Genomic DNA, 21,054 nt, shown 5'->3' with positions numbered 1-21,054 from the left:
CTCTGTGGAGAACAGAGGTGAGAAAGCAAGAGAGGTGAGAAAGTAAGAGAAGAAACATTTACTCTGTGGTTTGCAGCTCTCTTTAGGAAAAGGCTGGGTTTGCTTCCTGGATTCATCTCTCTTCCTACTCATTGTGATGAGCACCATTGCAGCACAGCTGCACTGCGCAGCACTACATTTTTCTCCAAAGCTATAAAGACAAAGCTTTTCTTGCAATTTGAGCATGAAGAAGGGGAAAATAAAAATGGAAGACATCCAAGAGAAATGCACCTTTTTGGTGTTAATTACTTCATAAAAATACTTGCTTGCAACACTACATACAAATTTTCAGGTGTTAGCTGTAAGTTACTTACCCAATTATTCCAAGGCTTGTTAACAAAAGACACTGCATTCTGTTGATCTCCCATATAACAGCTAACTCATTGGCAACACAAGCCTTTTTTTGTGTCTCCATTTTAAAAGACTGTGGTTTGGGGGGTGAGGGGGGTGGTTTCTATTTTTCAAGATGCAAAATCAAGTACTCCTACTCTACTGACTTACTGACCTATGTAGGATTTCTTCAGTTCTATGATTGCCTGGCTTATGTGCTCTGGCTCACCTCATGAGATTTAGTTTGTTCAACACAGCCTGATGGTAAATTGAAGGGTGATTATGTGTCTTTAAAAGGTGATTCTTTAGTAACTTTAATTGAAATAGTTTGTTTGTAAGGCACACTGTGCTTATGACCTCAAAATAACTGCAAAGAAAGCAAAACCACTGAAGAACAAGTTGTGCCAGCTACTGTGCTGACAGAGGTCACTTTATGACTTAATTATATGAAATATTGGGATAATGAGGGATAATGTCTATCTGTTATCTGATGGGAAAGCACTGTTTTTAAGTAGTGTATTCATTCTGATTGGGGCATTAAGGAGGAAAACTGAAACAACAAAAGCCTCCGAAATAGAAAATATTTTGGAACATGTTAGATAAATTTTGGACAAATGTTAGTATGGGAACTGAAATGTTAATTTGGTTTATTCTACTAACATAACTTATTGCAAATGCCAAGGGACAATAGGACTAAGTTATATCAGGTCCTTTTGAAAGCATATCAGAAGATAAATGCTGCTAATGTGATGTTTTATGAACACCATATCTTATTATCCTGAGGGATGTTCGAGATAGCTGTGTTTAATTTACGTTGGGATTGGAGCTCAGTGAGTAACCCTAGCTCAGCCAAAGGTAGAGTTCCCATTGACTCATTTTTATGACTCAGCCCACAACCACATGCTTATTTCTACCCCCACTAGCTAGAGTACTTGTTTACAGTGATCAGCATTTAACCAGAGAAGATATTAAAGTGAACAGACTCTTAGTATTTCCTGATCAATACAAAAACTGGAAGTATCTCCTTTTTTTTAAACCTTTTCTAAAATAAGATAATTCAAGTTACTCATGGATTGTCTGAATCTGCAGATGACTTAGTCTTCACATAGCTCTAAAAATGCCTTTCCCAGAACACTTTCTCTCTCTGGAGTATAATATTTAATTTTTAATTGAAAAAGATCTTCTGATTAATTACATTTTTTTTTTAACTTGCTTAGGCTTTTCTGCATTTATAGCTCTTACAGTGATTCATTGAACTTCTCTTTTTCCTAGCCTCTTGTAATTCCTCTGTTCAAAGGTCACTGTCTGTGGGGATTATAGAGACAAAATGGATTTTATAGGTGGGGTTTTTAAAGGGGTGTATATGACTAGACCATGCACATTCTCAGTGGGTGCACCTGCATTTGGCGTGGTGCACAGAAGGAAGGACACATTCACACCATCTTTCCCAGCAATGATATTCATGTTTCCTGATCCTAAATATGTGCTGTGGATGTGCAGAGCACTAAGTGCACATCCACACTGTATCTCTAGCCTTCTCATTGGTGTCTCATGTGGACAGCTCAGGCCTGCTTTCACCAGAAGCAGAACTTCTTGAGACACACCACTGGAGTACTCCAGAGCAGCCCACCTAAAAATAATTCACACCAAAAATAACAGCCTACCCCATGTGCTGACTTGATAATACAGATCAACCAAGCTGGTAACTAGGACAAGAGTCACAGAAGGATTTAGGTACCTAAACTTAACAGATTTTAATTTTAGGAGCTAATTTCATATTTAATGAAGACATAGAAACTGTACCCTATCACTGAGTAAGAATGGTTGAAGGCTGGGAGAGTACACAGAGAAGCAGCATCATTGCTGGCTCAGCTCTTCTGTACTTTCCTGCACTTCCCTGGGCATTGGCATTTGGCTGGTGCTGAGAATTGGATCTTGTCAATCACATCCATCAACATTTCAGCTATATGTTTTGATAGAAACTTTAATCTGTATTCAAAAGTGCAGGTTCTAGTGGTAGAGGTAAGTTAGCAATGAAAGTTTTATGTCACATATAATTTAATAGATCTAGTCTTCCTGTGTATTTATTGTAAATTTTGTATAAGCCTGAAAACAGAAATAAAAACTGACGTCTCTTCTTTCCCAGCTGATTGCCTCAAATGAAAGATTCCAGTAATTTTCCTTAATATTTTTTTAGCCTCAGGAATTTTAAGTTGTATCTTTTACTATGCCACTGATTCAAAAAGGAGTGGGTTTTGACTATCCCTAACCCTGAAAATGACACTGTTGTAGAGATGGGATGTAGAATTAAATCCCTTCAAACCAAAGAGACCAAGAACAAACAATTTCTGTCTCCTAGCTGATTGCTTTTACTTTTTTTTTTTTTTTTGGGGGGGGGGAATAAGGCATGTGTTAACACCACTGAATTTTTCAAATGTCTAAGCTTCATTCTGTCTTTCAAAAGATTTATTTTCTTTCATTAAAAACATATATATATATACTCCCCCACACCCTTCAGAGACTTTGTTAATCCTAAGTGATTGATCTGTGGTGGATGGAGAAGATAGATTCAGACATCTAAGCTGTGGAAAATATTAGCAGTTCAGATGTAAATGATAATTTTATTGTTTCCATGAAAACAAGCATGCCAAGGCTTTGTGAACTAATATGGTTGGGATTTCAGTTGTTTGTAATAGTCATAGATCTGTACAACTTGGAACATGAAGGGAAGGTAGTCTTCTATTTTCTTGGATATACTCTATTTGCAGTTTTGCAAAAGCAATCTTAGACTAATCCTTAGTCTAAGCACCTGTCTCAGAAGCAAAAAATAAGGAAACAGATGCTGATGTTAAATAGTGCTACTCCTTTGCAGTACCATGATTTTTTATTTAAAACATGTATTACTCTGTAGAAGGATGGGATGGGTGGATTACTGAGGAGCTGTAATGGTAGTTTTGGAAGAGATAATTGTACAAACATCTGGTTTTGGGGAATACAGGTTGTGGTTGAAACTGCCATTGATTTACCTACAACACAGCAGAAAGGCATACACCTTTTAAAGTGATTAATCTAAAATTGCTTCAGGGTGGGTTTTTTTAACATTTTGCCATGCTGTCCACTGAATTAGTAAGAGGGTATGTTATTAATTTACTGTCTACAGCTCTAATAACTCACATCTAGGAATCTGACTCTATTTTGTTTTCCAGACAGAATAACCTCAATTACCTTGGAAAGTGTGTTGTAGTAAACTCTCTGAACTCTGCAGGAAACTCCTACATTTGTTTAGTCCATTTTATATCTATATATCTATTCTCCATATATTTATAGATATATATATAGATATATATGTTATATATAACAGGAGACCCCATTTAATCAACATGTGGGTTAAAGTCATTGCCAGAATTCTGTCTTTTTGGACCACAGGCAGTCAGCACCAGGCCTGCTGGGCACAGATGAGATCCACCTGTCTAAAAGGGGGGAAAAGAATTTTAGCCCATGAGCTGGCAGTGCTGAGAGGACTTTAAGCCAGGTTTGAAAGGGGAAAGAGACAAGACCAGGCTCACTAGAGATGAGCTTGGGGGACACACCTGTGTTGGGCATGGCATGGACAGCCCAGCTGAAGTGCATCTGCACCAATGCACCCAGCACAGGTCACAAACAATGGAAGCCATTGGCAGCAGGAGGCTGTGATGCAGTTTTCACCATGGGAATGTGGTGGGATGACTGGAGTGCTGCAGTGGATGGCTACAAGCTCTCAGAAGGGACAGGTGAGGAAGGAGGGGCTGTGGGGTGGCTCTGTGCACTGGGGAGGGTTTGGCTGTACAGAGCTCAGGGACAGTGGGCATAAGGCTGACTGCCTGCGGGTGACAGTCAGAGGGATGGTCAACAAGGCAGAGATCCTGCTGGGAGCCTGTCACAGACCACCCAGCCAGGATGAAGTGAAATATTCTATCAGTGGATGTTTCATGATCACTAGCCCCTGTTCTTGTGGGAGACTTTAACTTGCCAAATGTCTGCTGAAAACGCAGCAGTGGAGAGGAGACAGTCTAGGAGGTTCCTGCAGTGTGTGGAAGGTAAATTCCAGACACAGCTGGTAGGGGAACCTACCAGGGCATGCCCGGCCAGACCTGCTGTTCACAAGCAGAGAAGGGCTGGGTGCAGCAACCACGGAATCAATCACAGAGTTTTGGATTCTTGGAGAAGTGAGCAAGAGGGTCAGAAAATGCTTGGACCTTGGACTTCCAGTGGGTGGATCCTGGCCTGTTCAGGGCACTAGTTCAGAGAGTCCCCTGGGAAACAGCATTTAATAATAAAGGGATCCAGGAAAGCTGGACATACTTAGGAAGAAAATCTTAAAGGTGCAAAAGCAGGCCATCCCTATTTGCTAATAAACATGACAGTGAGGAAGATTGTCCTGGCTGAACAGGAAGCTTTCAATGTAATTCAGGGGGAAAAAGAGAGAGTTTATGACATCTGGAAGATGGGGCAAGCAATTCAGGGTCAGTACAAGGATGTTGCTAGGTCACGTAGAGAGAAAATAAGAAAGCTTAGCTAGAACTCAGTCTGACTTCTGCTGTGAAAGATAATAAAAGTGTGTTTAAAAATACATTAACAAAGAAAAGAGGTACAAGGAAAATCATCATTTATTGGACAGAGGGGTGTGGGGGAATATTGTCAATAAGAATGAAGAAAAGGCCAGGTTGCTTGATTCCATCTCTGCCTCAGTTATTAACAGAGAGCCCAGTTATGCTGAGGGCAGCCAGCCCCCTGAGCTGGCAGACAGGGATGGAGAACAGAACAGACCCCATGCAGTCCAGGAGGAAGCAGTTAATGACCTGCTGTGCCCTTGGACACTCACAAGTGCATGGGACTGCATGGGATTCTCCCAAGTACTGAGGGAGGGCAGGAAGAGCTCACCAAGCCACTCACCATCATTTATCTTCAGTCCTGGTTAACCAGGGAGGCTCCAGACAACTTGAGGCTGGTCAGTGTGATGCCCATCTACAGGAAGGGTTGGAAGGAGGATCCAGGGAATACAGGCCTGTCAGCCTGACCTCAGTGCTGGGGAGATTTATGTACTTATCTTGAGGGACATTAGGCAGTGCTTACAGTACAAGGAGGGGATCAGGACAAACACTGTCCCAGCCAGTGTGGGTGGGTTTAGGAAAGGCAGGTCCTACCTGACCTCCTGACCTTCTCCTATGACCGGCTAGGGGGCTAAGGCTATCGGTTGTAGCATGGCCCATAGGTTGCTTGCTGAGAGCTTTTTTGCAAGCACACCCATGAGCAGCAGCTGTCTGTGACATGCTCTGACCTGACCTCACCTCAGCACTGTGGGTGGCAGTGGTGGCTCTGTGTTGAGTACTCATTGTGCTGCAACTTAACAGTTTCTCATCATGTGTTGGCACCTCCACTACCCTCTAAATAATCCTGGGGCTTACCAAAACATCTGTGGCTGTTGGTTTTTGTGAACAGGTCTGCATCTGAACAGAACCTGGTGTATGATGCTTACAGTGCACTCATGGGTTTTACTTTATTAAGAAGTAAATAACTTGTGAGCTAATCCTGCTTTGTTCGGCTGTAGGAGCCCAAAGCAACAGTAAGTGTGAGCTTTGAGTATCTCAGAGGTCTCATTTTCATTTGGCAATTATCATTACTGTAAGAGCTGGTATTTGTTTATTTTGTTTACTCACAACTTGCTCTATATTGATCTGGCAAAAAGCAAAGAAAAAAGTTGTGTGATTATGGCTGTTATACCATAGAGCACCAAAGAAGTATTTTGTTTTGATTTAGATTTTGTTCAGTTCTGTAGACTGAAGTTAATAAATGGCATGGAAGGTAGGGAAGATCAAGAAGAAATGTTTATGTTCTTTCGATTTCTCAGGGTTCTGAAGGTCAGGGTGACCCTGAGATCATAAAGAGTCTTTTATTCCTAGCCCAATGCAGCCAAAGAAGGAGCCTGGAATGTGTCCAATTGAGCTTTCAAGGTTGCTTTTTCTTCTTACCTATACATTCTTTCTCTGACCTGCCAAGCTCTGCCTAGCAAGGAGGCCATGGTATTCTACCCTGCCCTGTCAGGCAGTGTTTACCTTTTATATCAAAAGTTATGTATAGTCTGTTTATAACAATGCACCAATATCTAACATCTATGTTGGATAGTGTAATCCAATAGAAAAGTGTCACCATCACACCAAGACATGGAGGACAAGACGAAGGAGAAGAAGACTAGGACACCCCCAGATTTCTCCATCTTGACCCCCTGAATTATATTCTAAAAAACCCCAAAATTCTACTTTTCCACCCTGTGTTAATCTAAGTATCACACTACTCAAATCCTTGTGGCTTGTAATTCCTCATACAAAATTGACAGCTTTTTCCACAGGTTAAAATTGAAGCCACAGGTGTTTTTGACTTCATGCCAAGGTCCCTGAGCCCCCTGCCAGGGACTCGAGACAGCCAGGGCAGCCAGAGGGATGTCCTGGACTCCAACAATTTTCTCTTGCTTTCTTCGCATTTCATACTGTTAAAAAAGGCTATAGAAATTATTATTAAGGTTTTAATTAAAAAGGACTTAAACTAAAAATGTATTATACATTTAATTAGGCTTCCACCAAGAATGAAATTTAAAAACATGCCAGTTTTAAATTATTAGGAGAAAATAGTTCATTAGCAATTCCAGATTTAAAATTGCTATTTTCAAAATGGCTTGTTTAAATGCATATAAAAATAACAATTGTGCTTCTTAGACACATGATTGACTTCATTTTTTTATTGGCTAGTCACATGAAGATAAGCAATCTTTGTATAATACTTGTTTTAATTTTATTTGTTGGTCTTATTTAAATAATAACGTAAGAGGAGATAACCTTCTCAAAAAAGAATCCATCTCATTGATTCAACAATTAAACATAGTGAACCTGTTCAAAGGCATGTAGTTGAACTGAACTCTAAATAAATATACAACGCCTCCTTAATATATTCCTCACAGAGAAGATATAGACTGTACTGTGTTAGTAAAGGGGACAGTGCTGTTGTGTTATACATATCAACTATTCTCAACATGCAAAAGAGGTGACCAAGGTTATCCTACTGGTTTATATAAAGCCTAATTTTGAATAGATTTTTACTACCCAAAAACTTACCTTTCCAGAAATCAACTTATTAGTTTTCATTGATTAGTTACTGTGTGAATATCTCATCTGCATTTACTGTGTTCCTACTAAATTGGGGTGGAGCAAGGAGTCAGAAGGGGATGATAGAGCTCTTGCCTTAGCTACTGTGATAGCTCTTTTTAAGTGAGTAAATTACTTTATTCAGACTTTCTTTTTGTCTTCAGTCTGTTACCAGATAATCTGAAGAGCAGTACCAAGTCATAGTTGGTCCCTTCCACACCTGAGCGTTTTCCTAGAAGGCAAAGATTTGGCTAAGATCAGCCTTCCTGAAATTAGGGACAATTCCACTACAGGTCAACAAGTGACACCCTGAATTTTTCTTTTTCCTGCATTGAGAAGCCTGTTAGCAAAATCTTGGGTAGGCTGATGTTACAAACGTACAGAAATCGCCACTGAACCTGACTGAGGATAAGGATCATTTGCTCTGGGAGGTGTGACTGCACCTTCAAGGCAGCCAGCTCAGACGCCCAATAAGCATATAGCTGGGATCACAAGTAGTGTGGGGCAAGCTGTCCATTTGGAAAAATTTCTGACCAGGTCCCTACAACCTTCAATGAACTTGATACCACTGCTAAAGTTAGCTAACATATAATCACACAAAAGGCAATCATTCTTTTATCTGTGTCTACATGGCAACAGAACGAGTGTGTTGTCTTTATTCCTATCTTTGATACCTCAAGTAATGAAGTCTTGCAGTCTCACAAAGTACCTGCAGCTTGACAATTCTCAAGCAGCAGAAAAATAAAAGGCACACCTGAGCTGGCATTTCTGTTATGCTTATCAGGTGGGAATTCGCTAGACATAGTTTACTCGTGGGAATACCTGATGTCATTTAGCACTACAATAAAAAAGAGTGACAATCACAACACTGTTGTCAGCATCTGGTCCTCATAAATTGTCTAGACTATATCTTCTACCAGTTGCAGAACATTTTTCCTCTGGTTCCTTGTCTTGTCTAACAGCTGTGTAACATTTTTGAGGGTTGTTTTCCACTAGAAAACAGATATTCTTCAAAACTAATCTTTATCCTGTGTCTTTTTTTTTTTTTTTTTTAATAGCATAGCACTAATCCCTGCCTGAGGTACTTTTCATTGCAACAATTAAAGACTAATATAGAACTTTGTGAAGTTAAGTAATATCTGGTGAGTGCCTGACTCATATTTTGAAAACCATACTGTGAATTTTAATATCCATCATAAGTTATGAATTTTCATAGTAGAGGACTGAGTCCTGTAGATTATTACCAAACACTTGCAAGGAGAGTTAATAGCTTACATTAACCCAATGACACACTTGGACAAAGAAACACAAACAAGTTCTGGGACTTATAAGCCTTTATCCACTTCTACAAAAACATTGCTTGTAATTGTTGCAAGCTTTGTTGGTAGAATGTGCAATATTCTGCTATAGTTCTGAGGACTACTTGTGGTTTTATATGTTTCATTATTTATTTTTTCTTTTTTAAGTTTATTTTATTCAGACTGATTCTAAATTATTATGTGGCTTGAAATAGAGAGGATAACTAAAAAGGGGAAATACTGCTTTTAAAGTGTTATGGAATATTTTTTCCAGCACTGATATATTCATTCACATATTGCATATAAAATATGATCTGTTTTTACAGACTCTTCCTCAATTTTTTACATTAATGTATTCTTTTCTAAGTGCCTTTTATATATTTGTTGCATCTTATAATCTGTCTTCCCTCAACAGATGGTGTTGTTGAATGCATAGCCAAAGTTTTTTTAGCACCTGTGAGAATGGGCAAAAACATACTGTCCCAAGATATCCATAACTGCCACACACAAACCAGTATATTAAATGAAATAGATACAGACGCAGCTTTGTTTTTAAACGAAGAATTCATTCTATGAGATTTTGAACCAAGGTTATCGCTTGTAAAAAATCCATGACTGAGCATGTGAAACGATCCTGCCAGACACTGATGATGGGTTGGGTTAATGAAGGAAATGATGGTGTGAGCAAACATGCTCATTTCTTTCTTGCAGGGAAGTAGGGACATAGACGTGGTGATCTGTTTTGGCTTGGTTGACAAGCGATATGTCATTAAGCCATGGTAACTTAGTTACTTTCAATTACTTGCCCATGAAGTTCATGCAGAAGCAGCTTACTTTAGTGGAAAACAGGACCTAATCAAGCAAGCATCCACAGAAGACTTCACTTCTCCGGGTTCCCCTTATACAGATAAAACCCAATGAAATCTCTGTCCACACTGGCAATTTTTGTAGAATTATAACCAGAAAAAAGCCCTGAAATGTTTACAATGCATCTAGTCTTGTGGCTAAATTTTCACTCAGTCAAGCCTGAAAAGAAACAATAAAGCCAGATAACAGGCTAGTTAGGTTGGTTGCTATTATTGTTCTCTATTGTCAAGACAGTGAAGAAAGATCATTTGTTGTACAAGCAGTTTTGTCTCAGCCATTCTGTGCTCACTGCTATTAAAATTTTCAATGCAAGTGTGCAAAACTGGAAAACTATTTTTTATAAAATAATTTTAATACAGGCACCTTGAATTTTGAGTTTACTTTTTGATGAGTGTGAAAGCAGCCCATAGCATCTGCAATTTATTTATCCATGCAGAATTAAAACATTGTTCCTTTTAGGTACTTAAGAGACTATTTATTACGAGCAGTCCAGAATGTGTAGGCAATAATAGAATAACTATGTCACACATGCAATCACGTGATTTTTCTCTTTTTGAGGCAAACTATGAGTTTACAGCTGTCCTATCAAGTGTGGCTTCTAAAGAGGCCAAATTCCCATGTCTGAAACCCTCAAATATCTTCAGCATTTTTCTTTTAAGGTCACCTTGGTAAACCATTGACATATAAAGTGATTAGTGCCAGTTTTGCTTTTACTAATTGCTGTGCAACTTTTAATCAATGCTTCATTGTTGTATGAAACTAACAATCTGATTTTGATATCTTCTCATTGTACTTCACAGAATTCATTGTGGTTTATTGCTATAAGGGAAATTGTGATTAAGAGTTAAGACAGATTTTTCAGTGAGGAACACTGAATATTTTTCCTATTTTGAGCAGAAGTACCATGTTTACTGTTTAGACACACAGCCACCAGACTGATGGTGGTGCTATAAAAATCTGGGTGAAAGAAGCACACCCTGATGTCACTGCCCCAAAAGCAGTGACCTGTATTTATAGGCTTATATAACGTTGATGTAAACGCTATGTACCAGAAGAGCAGAGAATCTTATTTTAAAGTCTGTTCCCTCAGAAGTTTTCAAAAGCCAAAAGCCTGTGTGTGGTAAATAGAATCACAGATGATTTGGAAGAGACGTCCAAGGACTATCCAGTCTAACTCCAGCCCCTGCACAGTGCCATTGCTAAGAGTGCGTGTGCCCAAAAGCATTGTTCAAAAGGTCTCTTAACTCTGGAAGGCTGGTACTGTGACTACTTCCCTGCAGAGCCTGTTCCAGTGCCTCATGTTTTTTGTGATAGCTTCTGTAGCGGACTGGCCCTGGGTGTATGTCAGGCACTCCCCAGAGTGCCTATCATTCCCCTGTGCAACTGGACAGGGAAGACAAAATATAACAAAGGTTCAGGAGTTGAGATGAGGTCTGGGAGAGACCACTCACAAAATACCATCCTGGACAGAAGGGACTCCACTAGGAGTATTAATTGAATTTATTGCTAACAAAATCAGAGCAGGATAATGAGAAGTAAAATAAATCTTAAAAACACCCTTTCCCCACCCCTTCCTCCTTCCTACAGCACAGGGAAAGGGGAAACAAGGGCTACATCAGTTCATCACATGTTCCTGACGCTGCTCAGGAAAGGAGTCCTTTCACTACTCTGCTGTGGAGTCTCTCTCATGGAGTCTGTTGTCTATAAACTTCTCCAGCAAGAGTCCATCCCATGGGCAACAGTCCTCCATGAACTGCTCCAACATGGATCACTCTTCACAGGGTGTACTCCTTCAGGCACAGCCTGCTCCAGCATGGGTCCTCCACAGGGTCACAAATCCTGCCAGTAGACCTGCTCCAGCATGGGCTGCTCTCTTCATGGGTCTGCAGGCCCCTGCCAGGAGCCTCCCAAGGAGTTACAGTCTCTTCTCAGGCATCCACCTGCTCCAGCCTGGGGATCCTCCACAGCCTGCAGGTGGATTTCAGCATCTCCATGGAACTCCACGGGCTGCAGGGGCACAGCTGCCTCACCATGGTCTGCACCAGGGGCTGCAGGGGAATCCCAGCTCTGTGTCTGGAGCACCTCCTGCTTCTGCTGCTTCATTGACCTTGGTGTCTGCAGGGCTGTTCCTCTCACATGTTCTCACTTTGGCAACAGCAACATCTGCACCATAACCTTTCCTTAAATCACAGAGGCATTACCACAATTTCTGATTGCCTTGGCCAGCAGAACATCCATCCTGGAATCAGCTGGCAATGGCTGTGCAAGACCTGGAGGAAGCTTCTGGCAACCTCTCACACAAACCACCAGTGTAGTCCCCTGCCACCAACCCTGGCCACACTAACCCAATAGAGCAGAGATTCAGTCAGACATCAGAATAGTTTTCAAACATTTTCTTAGTATCTCTAAAATTAGTGTTTTCATACTTGAAAAAATTCAGTGTTCCAAAATAACGTCATTTATTTACATATGCAGCTTACCACAATATAATTAATGTTTAATGGCATTTACAGTTAAGAAGTGAAAATATGCTGAACATTCTGAAGAACTTTCTGATTCTAACATGGGTTCAGAGAGCAAATAGATAGCAAACTGACACTGATTACTGATTCTGTCTGTTTTAAGATTTTTCTTGTTAATGAAAAACATGAAGTGACATATTCAGAAACAGTTTCTCTACTGAAAGCCCACACAAGGATAATCTTTTTGTTTCTAAAACAAAAAGTAAAATACACTCCCAAATTAGATTATTGCAATGAAAAACACAAACATCTTTCTACATTGGTTTTTTCATTAACACCACTCCCCAGTATCTAAGTTATAATTTAAATGAAAAATGAAGGAAAAACTGTTTCATACATTTGAGTTATCAATATGTACCTCACACATGGTTGTTTCCTTTTTTTTTCTTCTATGACTCACAGGTTATTTGAATTGATTTAAAATCTGATTTTACTTAATCTTATCCTAACCAGACATCCTGCTTAATCATGGGTGTTCACCCATGCTAGTGGAAAATGCTGAAGGAGAAGGATTCAAGTAATTCCTACAAAAAAACAAAAAACAAAAAAACCCCCAAAAAAACAAAAAAAAAACAAAAAAGCCCACAAAAACCAAAACAAACAAACAAACAAAAAAACCCCAAAAAACAAACAACGACCAAAACAAAAAACCAACCACAAAAAAAACCACCCCAGACGTAAACAAAAGATAGCCTATTTAGAAAAAGGGTTAAAGGGTTTTGCAATCTATCAAAAATCTAAGGAGCAACAAGACAAATTTTGTCCAGAAAAGTCTAAGGTTCCCTCTGAACTTTGATGAACTTAGTCAGGACTTAACCAGAAAACTTCTGGTTTGTGAGAAAAAGGATGGCATTAGGGCTACTTCATATCAACAGAAGCCCAGAACCCTTGGGCTTTTTACAAGAAAGTCTCATAATGTGTATGCCTATACATATCTCTTTCCTTACCCATTTAGTAAGACTTGCAAGCGTGGTAAATCACAATTTGGAGAGCTAGCTCAGCAATTGTTTTTATGGACCACTAATTATAGAATACTTCCCCACAAAATTTCACACTGCTTTCTGCAGTTAGACACTTGCAAAGTTGTAATGTCCTGTACCTCAGGGAAATTTAGCTTCTCAAATGCAAATAGTTACATCTAGTTTCTAAGTATAACCTTATACTTTCACACTATTTATTCACAGAACATATATTGAACAAATATAGAAGAGAAATTAACTCTACACTTTCGAAAATGGCTATGCTGGTCCATAGTAGGATTTAGCATTGGTATTAATTGTAAAAATTTTGTCCCTTAAAATAAAAATGTTCACTGAAATAAAAAAATAATTGTTTTGAAATCTAAATATTAGTTTTGCATCTTATAATAAAATCTACATGTGTGTTTAAAGGAGATGGCAATAGTTATTGAATTTAGATGTAGTTGGTTCTGATTTCTTGTGGAGGCAGTGGGGATAGTGGCTCCTCAGCAGGCAGTTTGTAGTTCTTGACTCTCTGGAAATACCTTTTGGAAGACTTCCCACCTCCCCACCTAGCAACAGCACAATCAGAATTATTCCTCCACCTGGCATATCTTTTATACCCATGAAACATCTTGTCTTCTCCAGTCCCAGAAGAGCTCAGCAAAAGCAACCTTGACCTGTACCCCCCATCAGGTTTTCCACAGTTGACATAAGGACCATGAAGACAATAACGCTACCTGGCAAGAACTCATCCACTGCTTTTCTGTCCTTCATCTATTGAAACTGTGAAATGAAGTCCTATTTTTAAAATTAATCTCAGGGTGGAAGAGGTTAAGCATCAAGAAAACTGAAAATATCTGAGTAATATATCTAGCTTAAACTTTGTAGAGTGAATTCTGAGTGAATGTAGAGCATTCTTATTTACAGAATGTTTTAAAACAAAATGACCATTTCTGTAATAAAATTTCATGCTCCCAAATATATGAGAAGCATTCCTTCTGCATGAAGACAGTTTATCTAAATAAATGGATTTGAAAATACTTCAATAAATAGATCATAAATCCAGAAACAAGAATGCAAAGCAATGGGATTACTGCAGTGATAGTATCAGAATCCTGTTACAGTACATTGCAGAAAGTAATGGAGTACAATTTAAATTTTCCAATATAATCTTAAAGGGTCTAATCAGTCTGTGAAGATAACATTGTTAAACACTTTTTATACCATGTGACTATTTCCTGAACATACTGATCACTATATCTCTATTTTTTTGTGTACCTTGTAGTATTTCTATACTTTTATACCACAATCCCTTCAGACATTTTCAAGCAAGAAAAGTGTAAATTTGTGTGGAATCAGCTCTAACATATCCATTACAGTTTGGCAGAAGTTCTTATTAATATTAGTTGCAACACTATGTTTGGAATTTAAATTATGTTAGCTTTTTTCACACTATCAAGATGTGTGAAGAGTATTTTAATAGCTTGTTTAGCAAGGAACTGTTAGAAAATAGTATTGAAAATTTTTCTTGTCCCTAATAAAAAAAAATATTTTACTAGTTTTTGGAAACATTTTCATAAAGCACAGTACCCTCTGGCTCATGCTAGGTTTAGAGCTGTATCTGTGAGGATCACTGGACTGTGGTTTGGGCTAGTATGGACAGCAAACACTCTGCCATCTTTAAGGCTACACAAATAAGGCCTCTGAGAAGTGTTTGTGTCCATCCTCATGAACAATGCACTTACAACTTTGAGGAGGAAGCTCCCTTGGTGCATCCATTGGAAGATCCACACTACAATCATGCTGGAAGTGCCACAATGGTCACCTGCTTTCTGTGCCCCAGACTGCAAGGAGTTGAAGGGTCTGAACAAAACTGAGGCAGCACTGTAGCCACATTTGTCATTGCATCAATACAGACTCATGAACTATTTTTGCAGCTTGTCTCTGATGTGATAACCAAATGAGGTTTTGGGCTAAAGCCAGCATAATTTTAATTTTCATAGTTGAACAGGTTAATAGATCAGAGCCCTGAGGAGCCAAGTTTAGGTCAAAATCCAGAAAAGCTCACTGCCATTTATACTCTTTGACAAACATTGCATACATGTCTTGTTCCTTTGTAGCTTAATCACCACACATAGTCTTTTCTAGTATCTCTTAATTTCTGTGTCTTATATGCTATGTATGTGGAAGGTCTGCCTCTGAAGACTTATTCTGGTGAAGACTTATATGATTGTCTGAATTTTCACTTTCACACCAGAGAATACCCTAAAATTGTTATTATAACAATACAGACCATCTCAAATTTACTGCCTTTCCCCTTAGTTTTTCCCCAAAATGATAATCAGTAAGACAGGAAGTTTTCTCCTTTATGACATCTACAACCAGGGCCATGAACTGGGCACAAAATAGTTTTCTAACCAGAGCACTGAAGATTGACAATCTCTGTACCTGGTGATATAAGGTGTTCAGGTTTCCTCTGTCACAAGGCTAGGGCATTCATTGCACACATTTAGCCAGTAAAAGAGCAGTTAATTTTTTACTGTTGATAACAAAGATTGGATATAAAATGTACACAACAAAGCTATATTATGTTCAGCTAGACAAGCTGAATACGCTGCTACAAATAAAAAAGTCTTTGCAACATTGCATTCTGAATTTCTAAAAGCTTCTTGAAAACAATTAACTGAATACAAATGCAGTATTTCTTCATGTTTCTTGCTCCATGCTTTAGATTATTTTTCTATATTTTATTAGGAGACATCTATGCATCTAGCTTTACTTGTCAGTGAGATGCAAGCTGATAATGCCACTACTTTCCATCAGTGGAAGGAAAGCAATTCTAATTGTCAGCAAGTTTTGGAAGTAGGCACTGTGTTTTTAGGTTCTGCTTGTGGCAAAACAAGAAGATCAGAACCATAAGCAATAAGAACAGAGATTTAGCAGAGACCTGAAGATTTAATAGAGCTTGTCACAAAGCGTCCTGGTGCAAGAATTAGTAGTGTAGGCTGTATGAAGGACCTAAGAAGGTAGGTAAGGGATGTGTAGGTGAAAAAAGAATTTCTTTCCTGAACTGTCAATTCTGTAAGTCTCTAAAATTATTAGTGGTTTGGGTTTATTTAAATTGATTTTTTACATAGAAAATATAGTTTAAGTGCCAGGACCACAGTATTCAGAGCTGACCTTTCCCATGCTGGGAAGCCATAGTTTAAGATGTGAAGTGGACCTTTAAAAGAGGTAGAGGTCTTCACATATGGAAGCAAAATGGTGTGACACACTTCAGTGACAGAGGTTAGGCTGCCTACAGAGACATAAATCATTTCTCTCCAGGGTATAATTTCCAGTTTCCCTCTCTAACTCTATAATAACATTTATTTGATTCTATGTTTTGATTGTAATTATTTGCAAATATAAAGTTTACCAGAAATCTTTGGCTTGATCCATAGAAATTTCTGTAAATTATATTCACATAAGAATTTATCTATATTTATGATACACCATTTTTCCTCTTATGTGGACCTACTGACCCTGTAGGATTTCCAGGGATAAAATTAATTGCAGTTATCCAGGGATAAAATTAATTACAGTTAATTTCTTTTTCTCAGAAAATAGTTACTATTTCAAATACCAATTTTTGCACTTGCTTAGCTTTAAAAATAGAAGTAGTACTATTGATGAGAACAAGCTAAGTACTGTGTATGTTGACTATAATGACAAGGACGTTTTTATTCCATTTTGACAGACATGAATAAAAACAAAATCCTTAAAAATAAAATTATTCAAATCAGATTATTCGGGGCTTGATTGTGCTGCTCTTACTCATTTTGTTTTGACTGCTTGGAGAGAGCTGTGTTACTGAATGTGAACAAATACAGCATGGCTAAAAATAAGAGCTGACATTGAGGATATTTTAGTCAGTTTTAAAAACCATTAATCTTTTTCCCATGAAATCAAATGTTTGTAAGTAAAACAAGCTCCCTGAAAATATATTTTACTATGTTATATTCCAAGTGGAATGAAAATGAACTTTATTACTTAATATTATTTAAGAATATTTAGCATAATCTTTGATATGACAGAATAGAATTGCATATATCAGCATGCACATATTATGTGCATAATCACACATATATATATGTGTGATTTCGATGTGTATTTGAAGCCAGAAATACCCAGACCCAGCAGAGAGGTCTATTTTTAAATTTTAAAATGTTAAATTAATTTCAGCCACCAAAATTATGTCATCTATCTATCTATCTATCTATCTATCTATCTATCTATCTATCCATCCATCCATCCATCCAGATTGTAATTTTAAACTTACAAAGTAATTGCTGCAAAAGTTAATGTAGTGGCTTCATATTTAAAAACTTCATAAATCCTTCTAATTATGACTATATAAATGCCTTGTAGGCACATCAATCTTCTCTTCACCCTGCTTATAGACTTACAAAAGGCATTTACTGTTACAAAGCCAGGACCTGGTGAGAAAGGAAAATTTTCAGTTCAAGTGGTCCTTGAACTGAAAATGATTTATGTTCAGGGATATTAGGAAATAAACAACTCAGTTTTGACCTGAGAGGTTATCTGGAGGGAGGTCTTGGGCCATCAGTCCAAGCTCTACATTAACCACTCCAGCTGCTGAGTGAGGCAGAGCTACTGAAATGCACTTTTGAACTTACAATTAGGAAGCTCAGTAAAAAGACTCCCTGTACTGCATTTCCAATATCTCCATGAAGTTACTCTACAAAGCTTGTATCTCTAGAGGATATCTAGCCTACAGAACTCCAGAATGTAAACTAGAAACTTTGCCCAAAGGTTTTGTTGAAGAAATTATTTCCTGTCCCTCAGCCTCTTGTAAATTTCTCTTTGCACTGCTAATTATTATTTTGATAGCTGATTGCAGAGAAATGTTATGAATAATGTCCAATTTCCAGCAAAAACTCATGGCTTATGATCCATTTTTCTTCTAATATTTCTTAGGTAACACTAGAACCCATTCAATAATAGCAGTTGAAAATGCTCTGTACAAATGACCACATGGTCTACCTATGAAATCTGAGGGATTTTAAAGTTCTCAGATTTCAAACTCAATTCTTTGAAACAAATATTTGTGAGAAGGACGCACCTTCAATTGGTAGCTGTAGCTAATGGATACTGGGACTAGGAATCAAATCTGCAGAAATTAATTGTACTTTGACCTTTTTTTTCCCAAAATCTTCATTAGTATTCCCACAGAAAATTAGAGCTTTCCAGGGTTTATGGCATATGGGGATGTTGGAGGCTTTACCCAACTTCAGGTGCACAGAGTGACTGTAATATAGATATCTCTGTCTACTTAGGAAGATGACAGAATTTTGTTCAAAGAAAGGATATTTACCACTTACGTCCTGGGGAGATCATGGGCTGTAAGTTCCACAAAAAAGGCTACAGATATAAACAGAGTTTCCTTTCTTTGTATATTATTCTATGTATTTTTCATATCTAAGTGGTTCAGATTTTCAAGACCCATTTTTTTTTGTTATAAATTTATTAAAATATGAAAGCATCAGTAATATTTAACATTCAATTTGTCCATAATTATGTAAAAATATCATGCACATGCATTAGCATACTGACAAATAGATACTGTATATTAAAGTAATTCCCCTCCTACTTTATTTGAATTGTGCCAAAGTATTAGCCAAAACTGCAGAAAAGTTTAAGAAGAAGTAGTCTGTTTCCCAAGGAGAACTTGGGATGAGTGACAACATGGGCAGAATCAATCAGATAATGACAGATAAGAAGATGCAAGATAGATGAATGAGCAGCTTAACTCAGTCAGTATTTAGTATAGTTTAGTATTTCCTTTCTAAATGATTTTGAAATTTTTCTTGGTGAACTGCAATCATTACAGCTTCTTAATATTTCTACAATGGAAAGATTGGAGATTCCAACAAAATCAGAGAACAAATTCAGCAGAGGCAAGAGATCAGAATCTGCACCCCAGACTGAAGCAGTGTCTTTGGAAGGTGGTGTCTGTCTTTGTGGCTCATTATGCTATGTAAGGGACGCATGCAAGCATCATTATATTCAACTCCAACCTCCTCTCAGGCTTTTCTAAAATTAAACCATCTGACTAAAAGTCCTGTCCAGGTGGTGCTTCAATTCTAGCAGCTTGATGTCATGACCACTTCCCTGTTCCAGTGACTGACCAACCTCTCACTGAAGAACCTTTTCCTGATGTCAGGTCTTCCCCTGATACAGCCTTGTTCCAGTTCTTTATGCCTTATTGCTGGTCACTGAAGAGAAGAAACCAGCACCTCCCCACCCACTGCCCACCTTGAGGAAGCTGTGAACCACATGAGATCTCCCCTTGGTCTCCTCTTCTCCAGGCTGAATGGACCTTTCACCATCCCCATGGTCCTCTTCTGAATGCTCCCTAATAGCTTATTTCTCATATTGAGGAACCCAAAAATGCACACAGCATTTGAGGTGAGGCTGTCACAGTGCAGAGTAAAGGGGGAGAATCCCCTCCCTTGCCTGGCTGGCAATGCTGTGCCTGATGCTCTCCAGAACAGGGTTGGCCCTCCTGGCTGCCAGGGCACTACTGACTCAGGTTCAACTTGCCATGTATTTATAGATATATGCATATATATATATAGATATATGAATATATATACATGTGTATATATATATATGCATATATATATACGTGTGTATATATATATATATATATATATGTATGTGTATATAGTATATGCATGCACACATATATATGTATGTAAGTATGTATGTATGTATGCATAAACAGCATTGCCCCATCCCAGGTGGAGAATTTGCTTTTTTTTATGTTTCATATGGCCGGTGATTGCCCAGCTTCCTATTCTTAGTCTATCCAGATCTCTCTGCCAGGCCTCTCCGTCCTTGAGAGAGTCCACCCTTGAGAGTTCTCCTAATTTAGTATCATCCACGGATTTCCATAATGTATTTTGTTGGTTTTGGTTGGCCTGGTTCTTGGTAGCAGGGCAGAGGTGGTTTCTGTGAGAAGCTGCTGTAAGCTTCCACCATGTCTGGCAGGGTGAATCCCTGATGTCTGTGAAGATGGGCATGCCTCCAGCCAAGCCTGGGCCAGTAAGAGATGGTGGTAATGCCTCTGTGATAACATATTTAAGAGGAAAATAAAACCAAAGGGAGGCACCCATTTTTTGTTCTAGCCAGAGAATAGAAGGAGGTGAGAACATGTGAGGGAAACAAAGGAGACACCAAGGCCAGTGGAGAAGGTGAGGCAAGAGGTGCTTGAGGCACTGGAGCTGTGGTGAGACCATGGTGAAGCAGCTGTACCCCTGCAGCCCATGGGGATCCAAGGGGGATGCAGAGATCTAGCCACAGCCTGTGGGGAATGTGCCAATGCCAGAGTGGGTGGATGCCTGGAGGAAGCTGTGATTCTGTGGGAGACCCGGTGGAGAGAGGGGCCCTGCTTCCAGGCTGGAGCAGCCTGTCCTTGGAGGACTGCACCCCGTGGAAGGGTGACCCATGCTGCAGCGGTTGTAGGACTGTGTGCCTGTGGGAGAGACTCTCATTGCAGCAGTTTTGGGAGGACTGCTGCTCGTGAGAGTGGACCCATGGCAGAGAAGTTCACAGAGAACTGTCTCCCGTGGGAGGGACCTCACGCTCTCACAAGGGAAGGATCCCTCTCCCAGAGCAGCGAAAGAAGTAGTGAGTAACTGCCCAAAACCCCCATGCCCTGTCTCCCTGCTCTGTGGGTGGGAAGGAGGGAGGGGCTGGGAGAAGAAAAGGTGTTTTTAAGGGCTTATTTTTACTTCTTATTATCCTCTTCTGATTTCGTTAATAATAAATTCACTTTGTATCCTTATAACTCATG

Source organism: Vidua macroura, chromosome Z (assembly GCF_024509145.1).
Source record: "Vidua macroura isolate BioBank_ID:100142 chromosome Z, ASM2450914v1, whole genome shotgun sequence".
Lineage (NCBI taxonomy): Eukaryota > Metazoa > Chordata > Aves > Passeriformes > Viduidae > Vidua > Vidua macroura.
This window is presented reverse-complemented; position numbering follows the sequence as displayed.